Here is a 23,703-nt window from a genome sequence, read left to right as displayed (position 1 = left end):
CTTTTTAGACACATTTAGCATTTGTGTTCTCTCTCTTGTTTGATCTTTGGCTTCCTAGTCTTTACCTGATGAAATTTCCAACTATTTAACCACAACTTACTAACCTCCAGTGGATACAATTCTGGTTTTTATTTAATCTAGAGTTCACCTATTATTGAAAGCTTCTAAAAATCTCACACTGAATTTTCTTCTAGCCTTTTGAATCTGTCTTCATTGCACTTCTCCCACTTTATTCCATTTTCTGTCCCCTTTGTTTAGGCTAATTTTCCATCTGGGATGATACCTCTTAGATTCAAACAGCATCTTGAACCTTCCCATTAAACCTTGCCATTGAGTTTGTGGATTTGTTTTGCCTTAGTTATTCTCAGTACTACAGGCAGAACCTACCTGTGGTATGCCTAGGTGTTTGTTTGACGTGTCCATCCATTTTAATTTGTCCATATAGAGATGTTTATATACGCTTTTTAATATTTTTTTAATGTACTACCTAAAATTTCTCAGAGCATTTTTAATTCGTTTTTGAGGAGAACAGAATATTATCTTAATACATACCGTAATATATGGGCAGCATAAATTTTATGATAACCTTAACCACTTTCTGTGTTTTCACAAGGCATGTGAGTGATGTGGCAGATAAATTACATTGCTGTTACCTAGCAACCACACCAGCATCCTAAAATGAAGTGTTTTGGATTTGGAGTTGCACAGTTTACACTGTTCTTCCAGAGTGAAAAACTGGGATGAGTTATAGTTGGAGAGAGTGGGAGAAAACAATTGCTTCTGTGACTCCTTTGGGCATATTCTCTAATTCCCATCACACATTTTATCCAGTTTACCCAGTTACAGCTCCAACCCTATCTATATGATTATTCATCTACAGTTTTCAGATTCCAGCCTGTAATTAGGGAGAAAGGAGGCTGAGGCATTTGGTGGAATGGAGGAGCTTATGGACAGTTAGATGGCTAAGATTGGTAGGAAATGCCCAGGTGTTACAAAAGAATTGTGTATTAGGACATTGGGGGCTGATTGCTTCCCTTTGTCTTCTGTTTTTCTTACTTTTCTATGATAGCTGCTTTTGCTTTTTCCATTTCACTCTTCTTTTTCTCTTCTTTACAGATATTTACTTTGTTACACACAGGAATAGTTTACCATGGGAATCTGTGCCTTTTATTGGACTTCTGTGGAGGTGGTCATTACATTAGAATTCCATTCCATATGAAGTTTATGATTTTAAACCAACATTTTTCTGGAAAGGAAGGAAAGATCAAAATACTGACATTTGTCAATATTAAATTTAAAAAGGAATGTAAATAATAAATAGTTTGTATTTTTCTTTCAATATTTCAATTACTATTTTTATATTAATTTCACATTTTATAGAGTTATGTTTTAAAGTTATATTACATCTTTAGTTTAGTGTCATTAAAGACCAAGTAGTTTTTAGTCAGCAGATGCTATTATAAATCATAATTGAATTGATAATTGCATTGTCAAAATATATAAAAAAATTTAAAACAAGATAAAATACAAAGAGGTAGTATAGCATGTAAATGAAGAATTTGTCTGGAAGGAAAGTAATTCTTATAAAAAAAATGAAATATTTCTTTTTCAGATTTTTTTTCTAAATCAACACAAGCCCCTAAATCATGGTTGTATTGGGAATTCAACATCTAATACATATCCCTTTATGTTTTTCAGCTGAGTTTAATTCTTAATTTTTTACATGTTCAGCAATATAAAATGCAATATTCTAGATTATGTTTAAAGATTTGGAGCTGATAAAAATAAAACAAATCTTCCTTCACAAGTAGTCTCTCAGTAAAGCTGATATTTCACAGGAGTACCATATCAGAATCTGCTGCAAAAATTGTTATCATTGCCTGTGTTTATTCATTATAAAAGTTAATTTTAAGATCTCATAATGGATATTATGTGTGCCAATTTTTATATAATTTATTGTTCTAACTGAACAGATGGGGAATAGAGGTACAATTTTGCCATACAGTGATGTTTACACCTTTTAAATGTGTGAACAAAAATCAGAATTACATGGCGGACTAATTAGTCTGTTGCTGAAGAAATATTTCTGAACCCTTCTTCACTAAGAAAAATTTACAAGTCTTAGAATAATTGAAATTAATTCTGAAACAGAGTTTTAGAGTTCACTTTGATTCAATTTGAATTAAATGCTAAATTGTATAAAAAGCATCATTTTGTGGCTTTCTTTTAAAAAAGTGCTTATGCAAAATCATTTGACTTGCTAATACTGTCTTTGTTCAGGTAATGATATTCAAAAATATACTTCCTACTGGAGGTGGAAAACCCAATTTAGTATACTTGGTAATGAGAGGGCAATGATGGGTTCCCTCCATGAATGACTCATGTACTGAGCCAAGCTCTTCAGGATGCTCAGAAATTCTCAAGAAACCTTTAGCTTTTTGCAGGATCACACCACTGGTATGGCTCACCATAAAAATAGCATTCACACATTACTTCAGCTTATATATTGCAGGCCGCCAAGTAGTTTTTTCCTTTCCAGGATCTGTTACCTAGAAGTAATTTTCAAGCTGTTTCCTATTTTTCACTCTACGCCTGTCTTTTCCATTGTTACTATGGACATTCATACAATCACTTTTATTTAAGAGCTTATCTGTTCCTTACTTGAAGGCACATACCCAAATTCAGAAGGGACTCCTAGAGTCTTTACACTGGAAAATGATGGGGGAAGCTGGGCACACTGGGAATGTTGCTGGTTTGAATAACCTTCAGCACTGCTGGCAAGAAGACGCCATAAAGCACAAGCTGGAAGGCAAAGTCACATCATCCCTACAGGTCATGCTCTCTTTCAGGCTGTGAGGCATCCAATACTTTTAGCAGTGTCCAGTCATCCAGTGAAGTGAACCATGAAGACATCATTCACCAATAAATGAGCCACTGATGCTGTCAGCATCCAGTTTGCAATCCACAGCTGTTGTGTGTTGGTACAGAAGCTAAATAGGTCATCCTGGTTCAGATATGGTGATGCTGGGCTGCGAGAGGCTGGTGCAAGCAAGAGATACTACTCACACAGTATGTCCATTCATGGAGATGTACTACTTATTGAGGGTTTCTGTAGTGGATACCTGCCTTAACAGAGGTATACCCTGCATCACTGTATCTGAACAGGGACCATTGTTTTATTCTGCTCTATCATCACTGTTTGCACAGAAAACAGCTGTCCTGTAGGACCAACTCCTGGGGTCCTTACATGTAGATCCCCAGCTGAAGATGGAGATCTCTGCTGCTGCATCACATTGTTCCTTCTTTGAAACTGGTGACAGTGTGCAATGGGGTGCTGAGAAAACAGAGTACGAATGGTGCCCAGAAGAGAAACTCAGCACTGACTGTGCTCCCATCTGTTTGAAGCCTGGCTCCCTGGATCATCCTCTGTTGCAGGCATTAGATTGTGTAAGACACTTTGGGGAAGTGCACAAAGGGAGTGAGTGCAGTTAACGACGAATATAAGAGAACACATCTTTGGGAATTTCTCCTCCCCTAAGAGCTCCTCCTCTTCTTGCTGGGCCATCTCTTTTGAGATAATAAGAAAGGAAAAGGGATTGTGAAAACCAGTAATACCAGATGGCGATAGTGAGAATTTCTGCGTCCCTGTGTTGCATTGACTTTTAAAAGTCCTATATTTTTTCACAATGTTACTTTATGTACCTTTTTAAACAGAAAAGGGGAAAGTAGAAATAACGATGGGATTGGTTTTGAGATCCTATATCATATAATCTTTCATACTCAGATGAAGTTCTAGTATTGAGCATATTAAGTGTTTCAATTACAATGCAGTGCAATTTTTTAGCATGAAGTCACCCCAGAACAGATGAGCACCAGTAACAAGAAGTAAATTAAATTTACATAAAAGGGAGATCACAAATAGGTAATAAATAATCTTTTCAGATTCTGAAGCAGCATTTAATGCTGAAGTACTGTCACTTTATCTACTATCTGATTAACATCCATGCACTTCATTAATTTAACATTGATCAATTCATAATGTACGCAAAGCTTAGATTTCTTGTGATAAATTTCTGAAAGACTGTTTTCTTCATAAATGTTTAATGTACATTTTAAATGTAAATTTTGACCGTGGACAACACCCAATGCAATATTTCTTATCCCTACTAGATTGCTAGTTTGGCCTAGGATGAAGTGTAGAAACCATCAATCAATGACCCTAAAAAGCTTTTATTCTGTTTCTGTTCCTATTTAGTTGAATTGTGTGTTTCATGTGGTGTCATTTTTCTGTTGAAGGTAGCATTTCATTCAATGCAACACAAAGCAGTCACTGACGCTTTAACCCTGAATTGTTCTGATTTATACCTAGCCTTGCTTTAAATTAAATTAGTAAGCTTCTGACATCAGCAGTTGAGATGACTGCCGAGTGATTGAACACCTGCCATACAGTCAAGTCTTAAAGGGTTAAAAATAGTCCTTGCCACTGTGGATTTGGAGGCATCCCAAAGGGTTAAAAAGCCCCAGCCCCTCCAGGACATGGCATGTGGTGGTTCTGTCTCTGGACAGGGAGGGACTGGGAGCCCTTGTGTACCCTTCCCAAGGGAAAGCTTAGTTTCACCATCTTGCAGAACTAAGCCTAGTCTTTGGGAATAAGCAGTTGCTTTTGCACAGGTTTTATGATGCTAGTCCTGAACATCCTTATGGAAAAATTAAGCAGCACCCTTTTGGCCCCTGAAGAGAAAATATGCTTGGCTTCTATTTTTGTGACTACAGTCACTAAATGTATGTGAATAAATGCCTGGGACTTCCCTGGCAGGTGTAATATGTATTTTCAAACATGTCTTGTTACTTTCCTTGAACTTCTTCCAACTGTTCAATACTCTTTTGAGAAAGAGATACCCACAAATGCACATACTGTAGCTTTGGTCAGTAATGGAAGGGCAGAAGTAGAAAAAAAAAGGTTATTCCCTTCCTGCACGGTGATGGGATGTTTCCATATATAGAATTCATTATTGCATGTTCTTTTTTACTGTCTCCTTATACTGCAAACTTATGTCACTTTTTTTTTTTTTTTAAAAAAAAACCCATCTCTTTCTCCTGGTTACTTCAGCCCTCTGGAAATACACAGTGTAGATTTTCAATTATTTCTAACCAGACCACTTTCTTCAAAAGTTCAGTCACATTTTACCTTTTTCTATGTTTCTAATTACTCATGAGTCTTTCTTTTTTTTTTTTTTTTTTTTTTTATTTATTTTAGATAATTAAAGATGGCAAATAAAACATGAGAGACATTTTCAAAGGCATACAGGTGAGAGATCCCTAACTCCCTGTGTCATTTACTGAGACTTGGGCACATAACTTCTTTTTTCTGTCTCTGAAAAAACTCATGTAATCTCTGCAGTGATCCCTATGCCCTTCCCCTCATCTCAGTAGGACCTGTCAACTATGTTTAACTGCAGCTTCTCACTTCCACTCCAAGTCCATTTGAAATAATTTTACAAGTAAGGTTTCTTGAAATTGAAATCAGGAATTATATTGTCCCATTCCCTTCATCTACTAATTCTGTAGTGCTTACTGAAAGGAATAATCAACTTTGTCTGACAACGGTTATGTTTTAATACTCCTTGTGAGTCTGTCTCATTCTCACACTGTGGTAAACAGCAATTTCCTGAGCCAGCCTGTGATAGACATCTCAGCAGGAGGCACACAATGGTGCTGCTCTGTGGGGTACAGAAATGAGAAGAAATCTTATGCATAAAAGCTTCCAATAAATTAGCTGTACATCAGTGTTTCTGAAAATCTACAGAAGGCTTCTGTGTCCCTTCACACAGTGAATCTGCCATGGAAGGGAAGAGAGGGAGGAAAAAATCAAGAACAGGACAAAAAATCTTCTCCGTGGCTTTGAAAGTGATTTGAGTGATTTTCTTCAGTTTCCAAGCACCTGGGGAGCAGTGAAATCTTTAGGTGCTTTAATTTCATTCTCCCCACGTGATTATCTTGATTGTCTACTGATGGACATCCTGTGGACTGGGGCTCCCAGCTTATTGAATAGTTCCTAGCTGGTACTCAGGAGCTAAGATCCTGATTGACTTAGTAGTGGTCATCACGGGTCTCACCTCCATCAATACCCTACCTTAGAAAAATACAAATGTAATTTCATAGATCGTGCCTCAAGAATGGTGTAAGTACAATATACTACTCCTAGGAATTATGTTATTGGATCTGTGCCACATCCCATCGTGATTTTGACTTCAGAAGATCACAGCAAAACTGCAATATTATGCAGGACCTGTGTCCAGAATTAGCATATCTTGTTTTTACTGTATCTATTAAAGGATTATTTTCAGCTGGTAAGATACCAGGCTTTTAAGCTGTACGCATGCTTATGTGATTATCTGGTTGATGCTTCCTCCCAGTTCTGAAGATGGGTTATTTCTTTTTTCCTCTTCCCTGCTGGCGCCTCAGTCACCCAAGGATATTCACTAAGAGTGATTATTGATGCAGTAGGCGTGTGCTAATTTACTTAATATCCCGGAATGCCTATCATGATTCATTTTTTATTCATTTTGCATGAGATGCATGGTTAGTGCTTTACAGTTAAGCATAAAGACTTGTCTCCTGCCCCAAGACAATTGAAAATGACAAAACAAGAACTGGGACTGTTGATATGAATGTAACATAAATGCAAAGAAATTGTTTGTTCGCTGTGATTTCTATTAGTATTCCTTAGAATGGTTCTCTTTAAACTTTATTACAGTGTAGAGTAAGATCACAATCTCTTCATACTCTTGTTTTTAAATCAATGAAATTCCTTGTGAGTTAAATCAAGTTGTGTCTAGACCATGTTTTTCTGCCCCAAATCTTCCTAATTACCTGTCTTCCTCTTTGACACTTTCATACTTTTAAGATTTACCAAATTACTTTGCTCTACCGTTTGCTAACCAACTGTGTGATCAACTAACTTAGAAATCATATCATGCAAATGCAAAATGCAAAACAGAGGAAAAAAGTATTTATGTACAACCTATTCCCATACTGAACATTCTGGTTGGTGTGTGATAGCTGAGTTTTGTCATGTGTCACTAAGCATGGTTGAGGATGGTTCTTCATAAGCCCTAGTTCTGCAGCCTAATGTTTAAGCAAGATCCTATGGTTGGGCAAAGGTCTGTTGGTATGAATGGAGTTCTTGCCCATGGGTATCTAATTGCAGGGTTAATTAAGGTTAATTAATTAAAATTGAGTCCTCAAGCTTCCCATCTCTTCAAGTCCTAGCAGTGTAGAGCAATATCCTGATGCAGCTGATAGTCATGAGATCTTACATGGTGCAAGAGTGATAGTTGGAAAGAGCATCATGTTCCACAGAAAGACTGGTTAAGCAATTAAAAAAATTGACATTTAACAGTTTTGTAAATGCAGCTATCTGTAAGAATAGAAACACAGACCTTCCAGAGACTCAAGGCCATGTCTCTCCAGCTTAATGGCGCACAGCTGTATTCTCTAAGTAACCCCATCCACGAGGCATAAATACTGGGGTAGGGGGCTAGAGGGTACTTTTCTGCTCACTGACTGCATGGAACATTTCACCCAAAGATTCTCAAAGACAACCCTGAAAAGGAGCTGTTCAGTTTCTGTGGAAGGTATTTGTCTGAAACAATTTGCTGGCCCATCACTGCCTTTAAATGTTGCAATGTTTAACGTTTGCAGATGCACTTATATTACCCAAGTGCAATGCTGAATGGTAGAAAAGGTGTATTCTTCTCCTTGCAGAATCACCCTCTGTGTACTTCTGTGCTCTGCTGTTTCATATATGATCCAAGTGGGAAAACAAACTGCTTTTTTTGATGTTTTTTTGAAAGGGAGCTATTCATTTCTTGCAGTATGGATATTTTCTGGCAGGGGCATTCTCTGTAAGCCATCATTCACAAGTTCCTATTTTCTTCTTCCTTTTTCAGGCTCTAGCTCCTGTGTTGCACAGCAGAGCCATATAACTAAAAGCATTGCTTCCACCTGGGATTCTCAGTTTATTGGACACCACTAGAGGAGAGATAGCGACTACTACTGCTGCTACTCTCCCCACCATAGGAGAAAGTAGTTATGGCTTTAACTTCCTTTTCAGTCTCCAATGCCTTATATAGCTGAATGATACCAACTGCATAGTCTGCGGATTCAGCATGGAATTTGGGTTATTTTGTTTATCAGTTTGTGGGTTTTTTTCCCCTCTGTAAGCTTTCTTCTAGAGATACCAGCTGCAAATCTGGGCTGGCAGCCAACTTTGTCTCTCCTTGAATAAAAATAAGACAGAGCTAGTGGGAAAAGCAGAGAGGGCAGCATAAGATCACACAGCAACTTGTACGGATCATGCGATGCTTGCTCAAGCTGCAGGAAGCTGCTGAGGTGCTGCCCCAGAGAAGGACTCCCAAACAATGTCTGTATAGACAGATAGGCACCTGCAGATGCATGGCCCCTTGCCAAGCAGAGCCCAGGTGGTGATGGAAGTAAACGATTTTAGCTTCTCCTGAAGTTGCAGGACACGGAGCTGCAGGAGGAATGGGCTTACAGCCCCTGCACCAGCTGGGCCTTGGCTCTCTCTGTGCTGCCATGACACCTGGGTGGGAAAGTGGCCGTGGAGGATCCTGGAGGGAGCAGAAGCAGGTGCAGTGTGCTCAGAGACATGATTTTCCTAGGCTGAGGTGGGAATCATCAGCAGATTCGCTGTGGGAAAGCCAGCAGTACCTCTGTGCCATTTAGGAGAGGTTGTGAAAGGGGTCTTGAGGCTGGAGTCAAGGACACAAAAATAAGCATGACTGTTCAGTAGATGGATGATGAGGGGAAAATGGGAAACAAACTGCAATTTCTTCCACTGCAAATCACAGAGGGTAGAAACATGCCTCCAGAAGGAAATTATGTTGAATAGTAGGGAAATGGAGAGGCATTTCTGAATTCTGCTAACCTTGTCTGGCCCAGAAAACTTCTCTCATATTAATCCAACCTTTCACTGAACTGATAATTGCCTCACAACATAGACCTTCCCTTCCCCCTCCTTACCCATCCACTCATGGTGCTTTCTTCACCAGCTGCCTTTTGACTGATTGCATTGCAGCAGTGCTGTGTAATGGACACATATCTGTCATAGGGAATGACTGCTTATCTCTGGCATCACTGAGTCATCCCCAACAGCACAACAGGTGTGTCCCTCACCTCATTAAAAAAAGAATTAGGCTTTCAGGGAAAGCCAGAGCAGCAAAGGGGTTCCGGGAGGTGGTAGATGGGGCTGTCCAGATGTGCTGCTGAACAAGCTAGAGACTGTTCCTGGGTACAAGCCCTGGGGTGTAACCATTTGGTGTATAATCAGGTTGCAGGCATTTGGGTAGTTAGGTGATGATGGATGGGCAGATACCTGGAGGTTTAGGCAGCAGATGAGTTACAGTTTAACAAATGCCTGGGGATGCCAGTCTGCCTCTTTATGAAGCCCCTCCCATGGGCTGACGTCCTGGCCTCTGTCCATCCCCATCCCCAGGGAGGTGCACACTGCCCAGGGCTGGGGCTGCCCCTGGTGCCCCGGCTGCCCCACTCCCTGGCTGGGGCAATGGGACCAGCCCTGCCTGCCAGGTCCTGCCCTGCTGCTCCCCAGGGAGCCCCGTGTTCCCTAACAGCATATATGCATACCAGAGCTGTTCAACTGGATATATTCCTAGGAAAAACAATAAGACTGAAATACTAAAGTAGTAAGGAAAAAAAATAGTTACAAAAATGCAGGAACAGCAACAATACCTCTGTCATATTACAATTGTGGTTGATTAAAAGTCATCACTTTCCTGTAATTTTTCGGTATTTTTCAAGTCAAGGAATAGATGCAGTGCAAATACGTGCCTTGGACAGCTCTGCTCACTGCTCATTTCCCCTTCCTTGCATTTGAAACAGATCATAATAATTTAATTGAGGACAAAAAGGTTATGTGCTTAAACTAATACAGGACAGGAATGAAGCTGTAACTCTGGGTATTGGAAGCAATCATCCACAAAATATAGCTCTTATTCCAGAACAGAAGTGTCCAGAGGATGATGAAATGTCAGCACGCTTCTGGAAATACCTGCTTGTCAGAGAAACAACAAAAAAAAATCCATTCTCTGTTCCCCCCCACTTCAATTTATGTTACTGCTAAGACTGGCTTTTAAAAACAATGGAGCTGGTAGAAGAAAAAATAGAAACCTTAAAAATCTTGTCAACAGGGAGAGAGTTGGGCATGTCATTAGGGATACGGAGAAAAGATCTCTTCCTATAGCAATATATGAACAGTGTATCAAACAAAAAATGATGTATATACATGTAATGGGTTCTAAATCCTAGAACTAGCATTTGTCATTCATTGCCAACTCACCTCTCTACTCACAAAATCTTAGATCTTTGCTCATTTAAACACTGTCAAAATAACTGTCCATTATGTCAGTAGAGAAGAGTCTTTAAAACTGGAGGCAAAGCGTCTTACACCCCTATTAGGCCTCATTAACTGTCATTGCTTGTGAAGAGCCTTAGTGCAAATGAGAATCTGGCACATTCCTCTGCATAAATACTGCCATTTATTAGCAGGTTAAGATAGGAGAAGAAGAGTCCTTTTGATGCGTAGCATAGAAGATAATTAATTAGAGTTGTAATTCAGCAGAAAAGTGTTAAATTTAAACTTCAGAAGAATTATAAAAATTAATGAATTGACCTGGAATCTGCTGAAATTTCTAGCAATTTACTTAATTGCCCTAAATTAAATAACCTAAAATCATGATTGGACATTAAAAAATTGAATTGATTGACCTGACCTGTAATCAGGCGGTAAATAACAAACTGAGGAGAGACTGATCATAAATGTATATTCTGAGAGGAAGAGAATGCATCTCTATAGGAAAATACAAATAATTTGTATAATAATTTTTGGCCTGTGAAGATTACTATTTTAAATCTGTTTCCATTCATTTCTAGGAAGACCCAAATGCTTCAGCAGGGGGACTTCAAATAATATTTTCAATAAAGGAGTTCCTAATATAAGCATTTAAAACAGGAGATGCCGAGTGGGCAGTTTTCTTTCTGCTGCTCTGTTTTCATACCTCCCTTAACTCGCATCTCCTTTGTGCTGTGAGTGCCTGGCAAGCAGTCTGTCAGCTGTCGCAGATGTTTGAAGACACGGACTGATGAACGTGCTCTATATACAGTATCTGTGTCTGTGCTCTTCAGATTTTAATGTGTTTCCTAGATATTTAGCAGCGTTTCCTAACACTTATACCACATCTATAAGTGAAAATAGCAGGGACATTTAGCTTAATGGACTATGAAGCTGATACAGCTGAACCTGAGGCACACACAGAAGACTTACATGTTGTTCTTTTAAAATAACCCCAAGAGTTCCTAAATGACTAAATAAATTAAAGATATTAAACCAGAACCACAAACATAGAAATAAAAAAAAAAAGAGAGGTTCTGTAGTTAAGCTTTGAGGATCCCAACTTCACTCTCCATTTACATGACTCTAAACTCCGACTAATGCCACTGTGCAGCAGAAGAGAGTTTGGGCCAGTGTCATAAGTACTGTGGAAGACTTAATCATTCCATATGTGTGTTTATTTTATCAATTCCTCCCCCACATATGACTAACACATGACATTCAGGCCTTCCAGGAGATGAAAAGAGCTGCATCCACAGCATTCCCTGTGGGTGCTATTCACACTGGATCTAACGCAACAGGTTAATTTAAATGCTGCCTTCCCTACACAAGGTGTAGCCAGCCATGACCCATGCAGGGAAGGTTCACAGCCTTTGCCACCTGAAACATTAGAGCATATTTACTGAAATAATTTTCATCAGCTAAGTGGCTGTTTCCTCACACTGATTGAAAGTAAGCTGACTGCTCCCAAAATGCCAGCTTTTTCCATTTACATTGCTTTTCTCACTCTGCTGAAATCATGACACGTGTTCACCGCAGCAGTGGGTGCTGCCAAATGGCATAAGATCACTTGCACGACAGGAATAAAACTGTATGAAAATCTAAGGGATTTGAAAAGCTACTCAGAGGTTCAGGTGGTTTATTCAATAAAAGCTAAATGAGCAACCCCTTAAATACAGCTTCGTAGGGACCTGTGCATCCTGAGGCAGAAACACTGCAAACACTGTGAGTCAGCACTGAAGTTCTGGGCAAGTTTCAGTGTTTGTCAGAATCAGAAAGTCATCCACCTAATTAAGGATTGATTTTAAACTTATACTTCCCCTTCATTATTATGCACTGCAAGAGCATACTACAAACATTAGTATCCCATTATTGGTTCATAATGTGGTGCCATTACTCTGTCCCAGCTCAAATTACCACTGTAATGGCTACTGGCTTCCAATAACCTACCCCTATGTGAGATTCCACAAGGGAGAAACAGTTTATGTGAGGCACCACTATAAATGTCTTGTAATATGCATAAAAGACCAAATTGCGCATAAAAGATTGAACATCTTCTGAATGCAAAGCCTCTGCACGATCTGCAACAGATGTTTTCTTTCATGCTGCCCAGAAAGGATATATCTTGGGGATTCTTTTAATGCAAATATATATCACTGTCTCTATAAACAGTTGTCAGTGCCAGTCATGGCATCTACGTCCCTTCTACTTTCCCACTGATTTCTCCATCTTTTTAGCTTAGACTGGGATGCAAATATGTGAAATAATGTAGGACTCACCCTTTAGAGTACAAAGACATGCAAGTGCTGTCCTCTACGGAGCTGCTCCCAGTTCTCCCATCACATTCAGTTGATCCATGAGATTTCAGTTACCTGTACTGCAATTAAATTTGGTTCGGGTTACCGACTATTTCTTGTCCATCTCACTGCCACATCTCGGAGTTCCCTCCTGTTCAGTGTTCACATCGGTCCTTAGAACAGACATGCTCTGCTAAATAAACACCACATACTCTCTGTTCCCCATCCAGGCCCCTTAAGGTTATATTTATTTATTTATTTAAAATTTGCATTTTTTTCAAAAGACTTTAATTATATTTCTCTCTTCCTATTATTCTCTACAGTTGCCATCATGCATTAACTAAACTTTGACTGAATAATCTTTGAACTATATCCTTAGGAGTAAGCCACATTTTAAAACAAAAGATAACGCATCACTCTAACAGGGACATGCAATTCAGACTACCACTTCTTTTCACACACAATTTATTTATGCATATATAAAATGTAGACAACTACCCAATCTATCAGGAAAATTCTCCATTTAATTTTTCTTTCATCTCTCTCCCTCTGTGATCTGCATCTCACAGTCAATAACTCTTTTCCTCCCACATGATATGTCTGTCATCTTGCTTTTCTACAATTTTAAATGAAAAACGCATACTTTTTTTAAATCCAAGCATGATTTTTCATATTTGTTGATGCAAGAGCCTATAGCATTTTTTTATTTTACTTTTCAGAAAACTAGTTCTCTCTCATTAAACATCCACTTCTTTGCCATCCATCATATTAAGAAAACTTGCATACTTCATAGCATTAAGCAATACCTTTTCCATTCACAGCAGTAACCTGCAGTCAGAAGTCCTCTACTTTTTCTTCTGCATTCCTAAGTGAGAAGAGATTGAAAAGTGTGCTATTAAAAATCTCTGTTAAGGGTTGGGGACCATTCCTGCTCAATTCACTGATAATAAAGTTCTGATCGGAGACTTGAAGTTAGACTCTAGACGTGTGAATGAAAAAGTTTAAAGAGCCTACTAATGCAAACTGTGTTATTCTTTTCTTAAAAGAGGGATTAAGACTTTCCTCTGAGCCCATCCTGAAACACTGAAGTTAGCAAGTATTTTGACAGAGTCTTCTTGAGTTTTCATTACCATGGGGACTCTAATAGACAGATATCTAAGATATTGTGTGGAAGTTACTGGTTTCCCCTTTTTTTTTTAAGTAATAATATCTGAATTTGGTGATACTCTTACTTGCCAATTTGACCATTATCAAAATTACATGTCCTTATTTCTTTGATAGATTTCTAATAATGTGATATGAAACACTGTTATGAAGTAAAGATTTTATGGTATTGCATTCAGGAAGTGCCAGGGAAAGGAATCTGTCTGTTTCCTTCAAGTAATTAAAAAGGTTTTAATGTTTTGATGTATAGGGCAAGTGGATTCTCTGACTGGACTAACAATTTGTGTTTCAGTGAACAATCATCTAGCTGGAGCCATATTAAAATCAGAAGAAATGGAATATGAATAACAGAAACACAAACCATTTATCATAGTAAAATCATGTTATTGTTTTATAGGAACTTTGATCTCGAATCATATTATATTATATTAGAATTAAATTATATTTCTGATGAGATGGAACATATTTATGTTAGAAATGATGTAATTTTCAGAAGGCTGTAAAGAGGTCTCTGGAAGGAAACAAAATGGTTGAGGGGGTACATTTGTTTATTCTTGCTTTGTAATTAACAGTCATTAATGACTTAGAATCAATCTGATTAATGGGGCATTGTCTTTGAAAATTTGTTTTGTGTACTATGAGGAAATAACTGAGGAAGAACTGTGAGAAAGGTTATTAAGACAGCACCGACTTCAATAATGAGTCTAAACAAACTCTATATCACTTCTGAAGGAACAAATTAATAATGAACACAAGAAAAAAAAATAAAAGTCTTTGTAAAGACAATTTAGCAAAAGCAAGCAGTAGACTACAATTTCAAAGACTTTTAGGAATGACATCTGACCTCTAGCTATCCTATGTGACCCAGAGATCCCAAGAGTAACGTTCTGTCTGTTTCAGATTACAAATATGGCCAAATACTTTCTAAGTTAAATTTCTTGCTGCCAGTTGAAATTAGTGGGGACATACACAATAACTTTAGTAAATTTTAGATTAGATCTTTGTCTTCTAATGAGACTTGGCTGATTTAGGTAACAAGTACTGGGAAAATGACAACAGCTTTGTATTGGAGAGCCTCAGCTTCTATTTTGATAATAACTCGCAAGACAAAGCTAGCTGAGTTTCTCTCTTTATTGGTTCTCTTTGTATTAAGGCTGATAGAAACTGGTGTCCTGATTTGATATGACAGCATTTGAGCTCTTATTTTCTCTGCAGGGCTCATACCTGCAAGTATATTCTGTAAACTAAATAATATAATCATTAGTACAGTAGATCTGCTTTGGTACTGGTAGCTCCAATTAGCTAGGAAATTAGCTAGGTCTTCACTGCTAAGACTGTGACCAGACCCCCATTAGCTCTATTGATTTCCATTTACTCACAATTTGAAAAGTCAGTTACTGAAACTGGGCATCTTCAAGAATTGAGGCCTCTTTCAGTGTTTCAGCTGCCTGAAATTCTTCATATTCTGTCAAAGCCTCCTCTTCCTCCTGTCCTAAGACTGAGCTTCCTTCATATGAAGCATTTGATTATAATCTATTATTTCTGAGAGACGCACAATAAAAAATGTCTTTCACCTCAGCTGGCTATAGTGAATATTATCTAAAATTTTCCATCTACCATGATATAAGAAAAACTTAAGTGCCCAACTGCACATGATGAGCATCTGCTCTATTGTCAACTATTTCCAATATCAGATACTTAAATACATTTAGATTTGAGAAACTGTAATTTTCTTGATTGTAAACATTTCAAAAGCTATGAATTGTTATCTTCTTTAGATACCAGAAAAGACTTAAACTGAAAATAAAATTAAAAAAAAAAAACTGATATAATGATTTTAAATCACTGTAAAATAAATTATTTTGATGAAACAATGAAGGAACAAACAAGCAGGGATTCTGTAGACACAAACAATTACAGACCTCGGTGTTCTGTGTTTTGCCATAAGAGTCTATTACCTCTCCTTCCATAAATCATTTGTTTAGGATGTCAGAAAGGTGCTTAGTTTGCATCACTGAACACTTAAACCCAAGCATTTCTGCAAACCTTGAGAATCCCTTGTGTACTTTTTATTACTTTTTTTTTTTTTCCTTTTTCCTAGGGAGCTACCTTATATAAGATTAAAATAAAATCCTTACTTACCTAGAACCCTGAGTGCCTTATGAAAATTCATCTTAAGAAAGTACTGCAAGTAAAAGCTTTGCTTTCATTAACCTGAATGAGATTATCACAGATGAGCATGCAGTGAAGAGAGGCAAAAAAAACCCCCAAACCAAACACAACAGATAACGTAATGCTTAATGCTTCAAACTTTTTCTGATGTAAAACTTCTATTCTTGGGAGCCAAAACCAGAAACTACTTATGTTTCTGTCTTTATGGGATCAAGATGGTTTCATCATGGATATGTTAGCAAAATGAGCTGATTATGAGCCTGCTGTGGTTTGAGCTCAGAGAGCTACTGAACACCATGCAGCCGCTGACTGCCCTCTTGCTGCCCAGGACCGAGAAGGGGAAAATACCCAAAAAGCAAAACCACTCACTCCCCCCTTCCCCTTCTACACTGAGAAGGAGGAAAACCAAAGACCCAGGAACCTGAGATAGGGATAAGGGGGGATGGACTCATCCTTTAAGGCATAGGCAAAGACAAATCTCATTAGAGGAAGAAAAAAAGAAAATAAATTTAATACAGACACTAACAACAGCAACACTTAACAGAGTAGGACCATGAGAAGCATTACCACATCTTGAAAACACCTTCCCCCATCCCTCCCTTCTTCCCGGGCTCAGCTTTGCTCACGGTATCTCTACCTGCCCCCCCTAAAGGTGCAGGGAGTGGGGGACGCAGTCACTCCTGCCGCTTTTTGCACCTCGGGGCAGGGGGGAACTCCTGGCCTTCCTCCCCTGTTCCAGCACAGCCCCCTCTCACAGGAGACAGTCCTCCACAAACCAGCTCCGACATGTGTCACTCCCATGGGCACGAGGGTCACCCCCACGTGTTGCCAGTGCTGAACTACAACAGCGAGGCCTTGTTCCCATGGGCTCCTGGCCTTTTTCGGGCGCAGCCACCTGCTCCAGAATGGGGCCTCCACAGGCCGCAAATCAGTATCTACTCCACCATAGACCCCCACGGGTGGTGGGGGGAGTGGCCCTGCTGTCCCACCACGGGATACAGGGGGGCTCTGCACCAATGCACCTCTCCACATTCTCCTTTCTTCCACTGATCTTGGCATTCACACAGATGTTCTCCTTGCAACTCCTCCTCACAACTCCTATAACTCCTCCTAGATTCCCCTTCTTAAATATATTCTTGCAGAGGCACAGCAAAGACAGGTCCAACCTGAAGCTGGGGGAGCTTCGAGAAGCTTCTCACAGGGGACCACTGCTGTAGCCCCCTCCCCTGCCACCAAAAAAACCCCACCACACACTCAAACCAGGACAGAGCCAACAGCAGAAAAGTTTCTGTTTCATAATCTGTCAGTGGAAGCAACAAAATGCATCTATTCAAGCTTAAAGCCACAGAAAATAATTCAAAATAACATATTTTAAGTAATGTTGTTAAGGTAAAGAAAAATAGCATGAAGACACTAAAATTAAAGCATAAAAAAGAAGATGCAAATTCTTTGCATCTAGGTACAAGGCTGATTTTATTCTAGATTATTTTGTCTATAATATTCTATTATTAGTCTTTACTATCACTGTTGATAGCTCTCCAGTTTCAATAGCTGATGAACAATTTTTAAATACAAATTCCATTCAATCATAATTTATCTAATATGGACCATTTTTCTAATATGGACATTGTATTTAAACATAAAAGGATTTATCTGTGAAATAGCTCTTGTGAAGCTTTTCATTGCATATTTGGCTGGTACAACAATTCTTTGGTCTATATAATACTATACCTAACTCTTGCCTGAAGAAGAGGAAAGTAAGTGAGAAACACAACAATAATACTGGAAGACAACTGAGATGGTGGTTTGTGTTAAAAATAGTCTTTCTTATGCAATCAATTCACTTGAGACGTCTGGGTATAGTCTTTAGTAAAAGCAAGTATACTGTAAATAAATAATAACAAGTACAAATATAAGTTTAAAATTATGCTCCAGAAGCCTATTAAGGACATACCACAAAACTCACCTATTACACTATCCATCAGAGTGGTTCTATTGGAAGAATGTTGTTAAAACTTTCAAGGTCAGTCCTTATAAAGTTAGGAATCTTCAGCTATACCTGGTATTAAAAAAATATTCAAACACCTTCGATAGTCTAACCTGGATGTATACTGTTTTTCTTAGGATTTGTGTCATGTTCAGGGCACTAAATAAAAAAAATATCCTCATTTTTGAAACAAATGTTCATTATGCTTAAATTGTGGAAATGAAAATCTGTTTCAGAAAGGAGCGTTTTTGCTCCTCAGCTGGAACTATGGCTCCCAGAAATACCTGTCTTCTTTCCTATCTTCCCCACTCCCTCCATCATGCACACATACACTCACTGGCTCTCTCACAGGATAGCAGCAGAGGACCCTCTGACACTAGCTTTTTTTAATACCTTCTGTAAAAAAGCTTGAAATGTACTATATATAAATCTCTGAATCTTTTTCATTATGTCTTGAATTTATCCTGGTTGCTGTGTCTTCATTTATTATTTTTGATGTCTTCAGAAGCAGTAAGAGAAGCTAAATTACTTCCCTGGTACATAATTTAATGCACTGGTAAAAAATTGTTTTAAAGCAAAGGTTTTTGACCACATAACATTTAGGGAAACAGACTGTAACCATCTAAAGATCCATGAAGAACCTGGAGGACATGAAAAGATGTTCTAAAGAAAAAAAAACAAAAAACCAAACATTTCCAAGGCCTAAAGGTATTCAGAGACCACTAGGGACCAAGCCAGCCAGATCTGTGCTAACACCTGAGAGGCTGCTCTCAGTTTTCAAGAGGTGAGTGATTTTTCACAGGGCACTGTTAATTTGCAGGTACCCAGTGGAGTGCAGCTGACCACTACTCTCATCAGAGCTGCTGAACTGCTTGAATCAGAAGTGCTTCCAACTGATAAGACTGCTCTAGGCATGGGATGCAGTGAACAAATGATACTGTGGTAAGGATGCAGGATACAGTCCTTCGTGGTCTGCCCAGGTGAGCAACAAAGAGCAAGCCTTGCTCTCTCAAAAGCATCCAAACAGAGGAAGGGACAAGGGGATGATGCATTCTCACCTGTGCCATTTTCTTAATTCTCACCAGCTCTGAACTGAAAGAAAAACCTTTCTCATTATATATGTAGAAGCTGACATTCAAAGTTGATATACTGTTATTCTTCTGTTCCTACACATGTAACTGAGAAATCAGTATGAATGCAGAGGCAAGCAGGGATGTACAGGGGACAGCAGGACTTCAGCAGAGGAATGTTCTGTTAATGAGCCAGGTTCATTACTTCAGTTTTTCCCTAGGAAATACAGGTGCAGGAAAGAACAAGAGACATACTCAGGTATGATGATCTGCTTGAGTCAAGAAGTCTTGGAGGAAACAATATGCCATTGTGAACCTACCAAACCCAAGGAGGGCACGAGATATTCTGAGGAAGAATTCTGCTGAGGCCTCCTTTGAAGGACAGTTTTGGGCTTTGGCTGCTTAGCAGAATGACATGCTATCAGTGGACCTCTTCAGGAGGCCATCTGGGGAAGCCTTTGCACACACCCTCCAGGAGAGTATAATGCCGTTCTTTTGAATTTTCTGGGAGTGAAGCTTGCAAATCCTGTTTTAGACCTAGTCCAAGGAAGACATGGGAAAATAAATTTGAATGAGATATATATCTATATATATACATATATATAGATAGATATATATATATAGATATATATAGATATATAGAGAGATATATATAGAGATATATATATATATATATAAAAAAATCTAAATATTTCCTTCTATTTTGGTCAGTCATGTGCCTCAGTCATTCACAGTGCTACTGTTTGATATCAGGACTCCCAAATTCTCTTTCTTTTTGTGCTATTCTCCCCTAGGAAGACCACCATGTTCCTACATATGTGCTTGGACCTTGTCCCTCCCATGCCCTCACCCACTTGCTGAAAAGGCAAAGGGAAAGAACTGTTCAGGAGTTGGAAGAGAGGTGCTCTCAGCCAGGTGGTGAAAGCTTATGTAACTATGTACAACCTTTCCTTGTAGTCTGGTAAAGGGTTACTGCAGCCCTGTTACTTTCTGAAGGTCTGTGTCTTCCCTGACACAGGTGATATAGAAATCTTCCTTGGAAAGACTCTCCACTATGTAGCATTTGAGAGCAATGAGATGCATGGCTAGTGGGAATACCCTAATTTTTGGAGTGACTCTGACATTACAACAACAGTAACCTGGTGTGAATTCAGGCCATTAAAATGTCAAGAAACTAATTGTCTTTGGAGGGCTGTGAGGGTAGATTTACTTTTATCAGTTTTCTGCACAACAGATCAGAGGAAACAAAGCCACCAGCTCTAGGAAGATTCATGGGACAAAAGTGGTTCAGCATATTTGCAGAATTCCTAATATTGTCCGCAAAAATTTAAAGCCACTGTTTAAAGAGTGTTTTCTTTGTTTTTTATTTTTGTTCCTTACCAATAAATCCTTGACATCAGCACTTCATGTCTTAATATTTTCAGTTAAAATCTGCAGAAATTCACACACACACATATGTTTAACTTCAGTTGCCGTTATTGTAGATTTCTGATACAACTAATTTAAGCTCTTTAATGTATTGTTCACTGCAATAGAAAAGATGAAATTAAGTCCTGAAGATAATTTGTTATCCAAAAAAATCATTGTTATTAATTGTGCACTTTACTCCAAGATAGTATTTAAGCCAAAAAATAATATCCTCAGTGCTGACTGTTCTTTTAGACATCTATGATTATTACTTCATTTGAATATATTCTGGCATCCTGAGTATCTTAAATCACATTGTATCTTAGTCTAAACATCTAAACTATGTATGACCAGCCCTACAGGATCACAAAAATCCCAATCTAGTGCAATGCATGGTATTGCAAAGTGATTAGTAATAGGTGCCTCAGGAAACAGTGTTGGAAACAGAGCACCCATATCCTCACACCCTCTCTGACAACTGAGAGTCGGCAGCTGGGGGATTTCCTGACCTAAGTGAAGGATCATTATGTTTAATAGGTACTCGTGCATCTATTCTCTAACACTATCCATGAACTCATTTATACTTTTAGTTCTGCAACATCCTATAGCAACACATTTCTAAACTTAGATAAGTTAAGTTGGCACCTAGAAGCAGGATCTATAGCCCTGATTTACAGACCTTGGCTTCCTTTTGGTTAATACAAAGAAAGTTTAAGAGATGAGCCTTGTTTTGGATCTAGACTTTCTATGCCCCTCTTCACCTTCTGTTGGATGGGGAGGTTACACTTCCTCTCTCAAGCACTGAGGAGCTAGGCTAACAGGGAAAGGAGAGGCATCTAAACACCTTAGGCTAGGAGGTGGCTGAGGTCTCTTCAGGTTTAGGAGATTATGAAGAGATTCTTGATGATTTTGTTACAATACTCAAGAGTCTCTGAAGGCCTAAAACTAAACCACTGGCATCTGGAACAAGCAGAGGGAGAAATAAGGTGCCTGTGAATAAAGGGGGCATGCTTTCACCATTAAAAAAAAAAAAAAAAAAAAAAAAAAAAAAAAAAAAAAGACAAAAAAAAGACCACGCAGTATGGGAAGAGCCAAAATACGTGAAACGGATCCAAGTATTGGAGACTGCATGCCAGCTGAGGGATAATATGCACGCTAAGTGGATGTAGGCATTTGTCTAGGCTAATCAGCAGTGCAGAAAAGAGGTGTATCATATCAGAGGCATCATTCACATGCCCTAATGGGGCTGGAAATTCTGGTGCCTGATCCTTTGACAGCAGATTTAGAGTTTTAGTTTAGATCTTTCCCTGCCTAAAAGGGGAGAAAAATTGGCTCACTGTCTCTTATTTCTTATAATTTCAAATAATTGGTCTCATAAAGAATCTGATCACATTTTCTGGTGGACCAGATGCACAGCTGAGATGGTACTGTATTAAGAATGGCTGCATGTAAACTGGTTTATGTAATCTCAACAGGAGATTGGTAAAGGCAGAATAAGGTAGGTGAAGTAAGGTATGCATGAAAATGAACTATAGTCAATATGGTAGTTATTTGTGTAGCACTGAGTTAGTGAAAAACATGAACAAATCTATGCAAAGCCTGAGAACTTAATTTAGTAAATTCATTAGAATACACTGGGGGAAGGGGTTGCTGGGTTTTGTTTGTTTGTTTTTCAAAAGTTGAGAGGTATGTTTCAATTGCTTTGAAATTTGTATTTAAAGGAAGTTCTTTCCATTTTGTTTCACTGTATTGAACCTATAATTGTAACTGGACATGTGGTAAGATAAATTATGACATAAATTAATGTAAAAGGTGTGAAGGATTAAACTATTAAAAGCTAGCCATCTAAAATACAGGGTAGCTTCAATACTTACCTAAAAGCACTGGGGTGTATTCTCTGTGATGCATCTTCCAGTATCAGTAAGAATTGTGCTGTCAACTGGGGAGTAAAAATAGATCACTTAGTGCTCATCTTTCTTCTCATCAAGTTTCACATAAACAAACAACAAAACAACAATTGAATCCATTGTAAATCTTATCTAGAATCTGCACCTTTGTTATGCAAGCTGCAAAGGAAAGTAATTAAATTGAAGTGAAGACGTGGTAGATGAAAGTAATTAAATTGAAGTGAAGATGTGTCTTCTAATTAAGATGTATAGTATATTAGTGACTTAATTTTTCAGGTTATTAATTGCTATAAAATAAATGTCTATATGACTCAACCTTTCAGGCTGCTGACTTTAATGGCAATTCAAAGCCCTTGACATTTCCACAATGTTCTCAGCGCTACAGTGGATCAAGTTCTTAAGAAAAGGAAGCATTTTTCCCTTGTTACTTAGGGTCAAAGTAATAAACATCGAATTCCTCAGAGAAATGTCAAATGTACATATGGATACATAAAACAACAATGTGATCTTCCACTATGGTTAAAGCAGTGATGCAGAAAAAAAAATGTAGACTACTGTTTTGGACTGAGTTTCTTTGTCTGTTTTGTATCTGTTAGCCTATATAGGTAATCCTGCAGAAATTTTGATTACAAGAATTACTGAATCAGGTAAAGCTCTACACAATGTTTTAAACTTCAGTCTTAATCTAATTTTGGTAGGCACAATCTGGTTTTATATACTAATGTAATTGGGAGTAGCTCCAATAATGTTGACAAAGTTATACATGTAAAATGTTGATATAAAGGATACTGAAATCTAGGCACTTTATCCTCACGCTTTATGACTTTCTTTCCTGAATTTCTTGTGACTTAAACTTAACTCTGAAAATTAATGGATGTTTTTCAATTACTTCATCTGGAGCAGGACTGGACCATCAAAAACTGTGTTAGTACCCTCCTAGATGATGTTCATACTCCAGAAAACTCCATTAGATAAACTAATTTTATTCTAAACACTTATAACACAGCATTTAGGTAGGAAAAAAAAGTATCATCAATCACTTGGTGTTATCCCACAGACAACACTATACACATCAGTGATGTGCTCAGAAGGCAAGAAGACCCAGATGATTTGGTAGAGTTTGTCTGTTTTTTTTGCTTTATAAATGAAAGTGTTGCAGAGATATAAAACACTATGTCGCTAGCATTTTTACTATTAAACTCGAGCATATTAAAAGGCTTTTTAGGAAAGCAGCAGGACTAAACAACAAAGGATAAATTTACATAATTTT

This window comes from Athene cunicularia, assembly GCF_003259725.1.
Source record: "Athene cunicularia isolate RWA chromosome 4 unlocalized genomic scaffold, athCun1 chr4_part1, whole genome shotgun sequence".
In the NCBI taxonomy this organism is placed as follows: domain Eukaryota; kingdom Metazoa; phylum Chordata; class Aves; order Strigiformes; family Strigidae; genus Athene; species Athene cunicularia.
The sequence above is the reverse complement of the archived record's forward strand: the minus strand, read 5'-3'. Positions refer to the sequence as shown.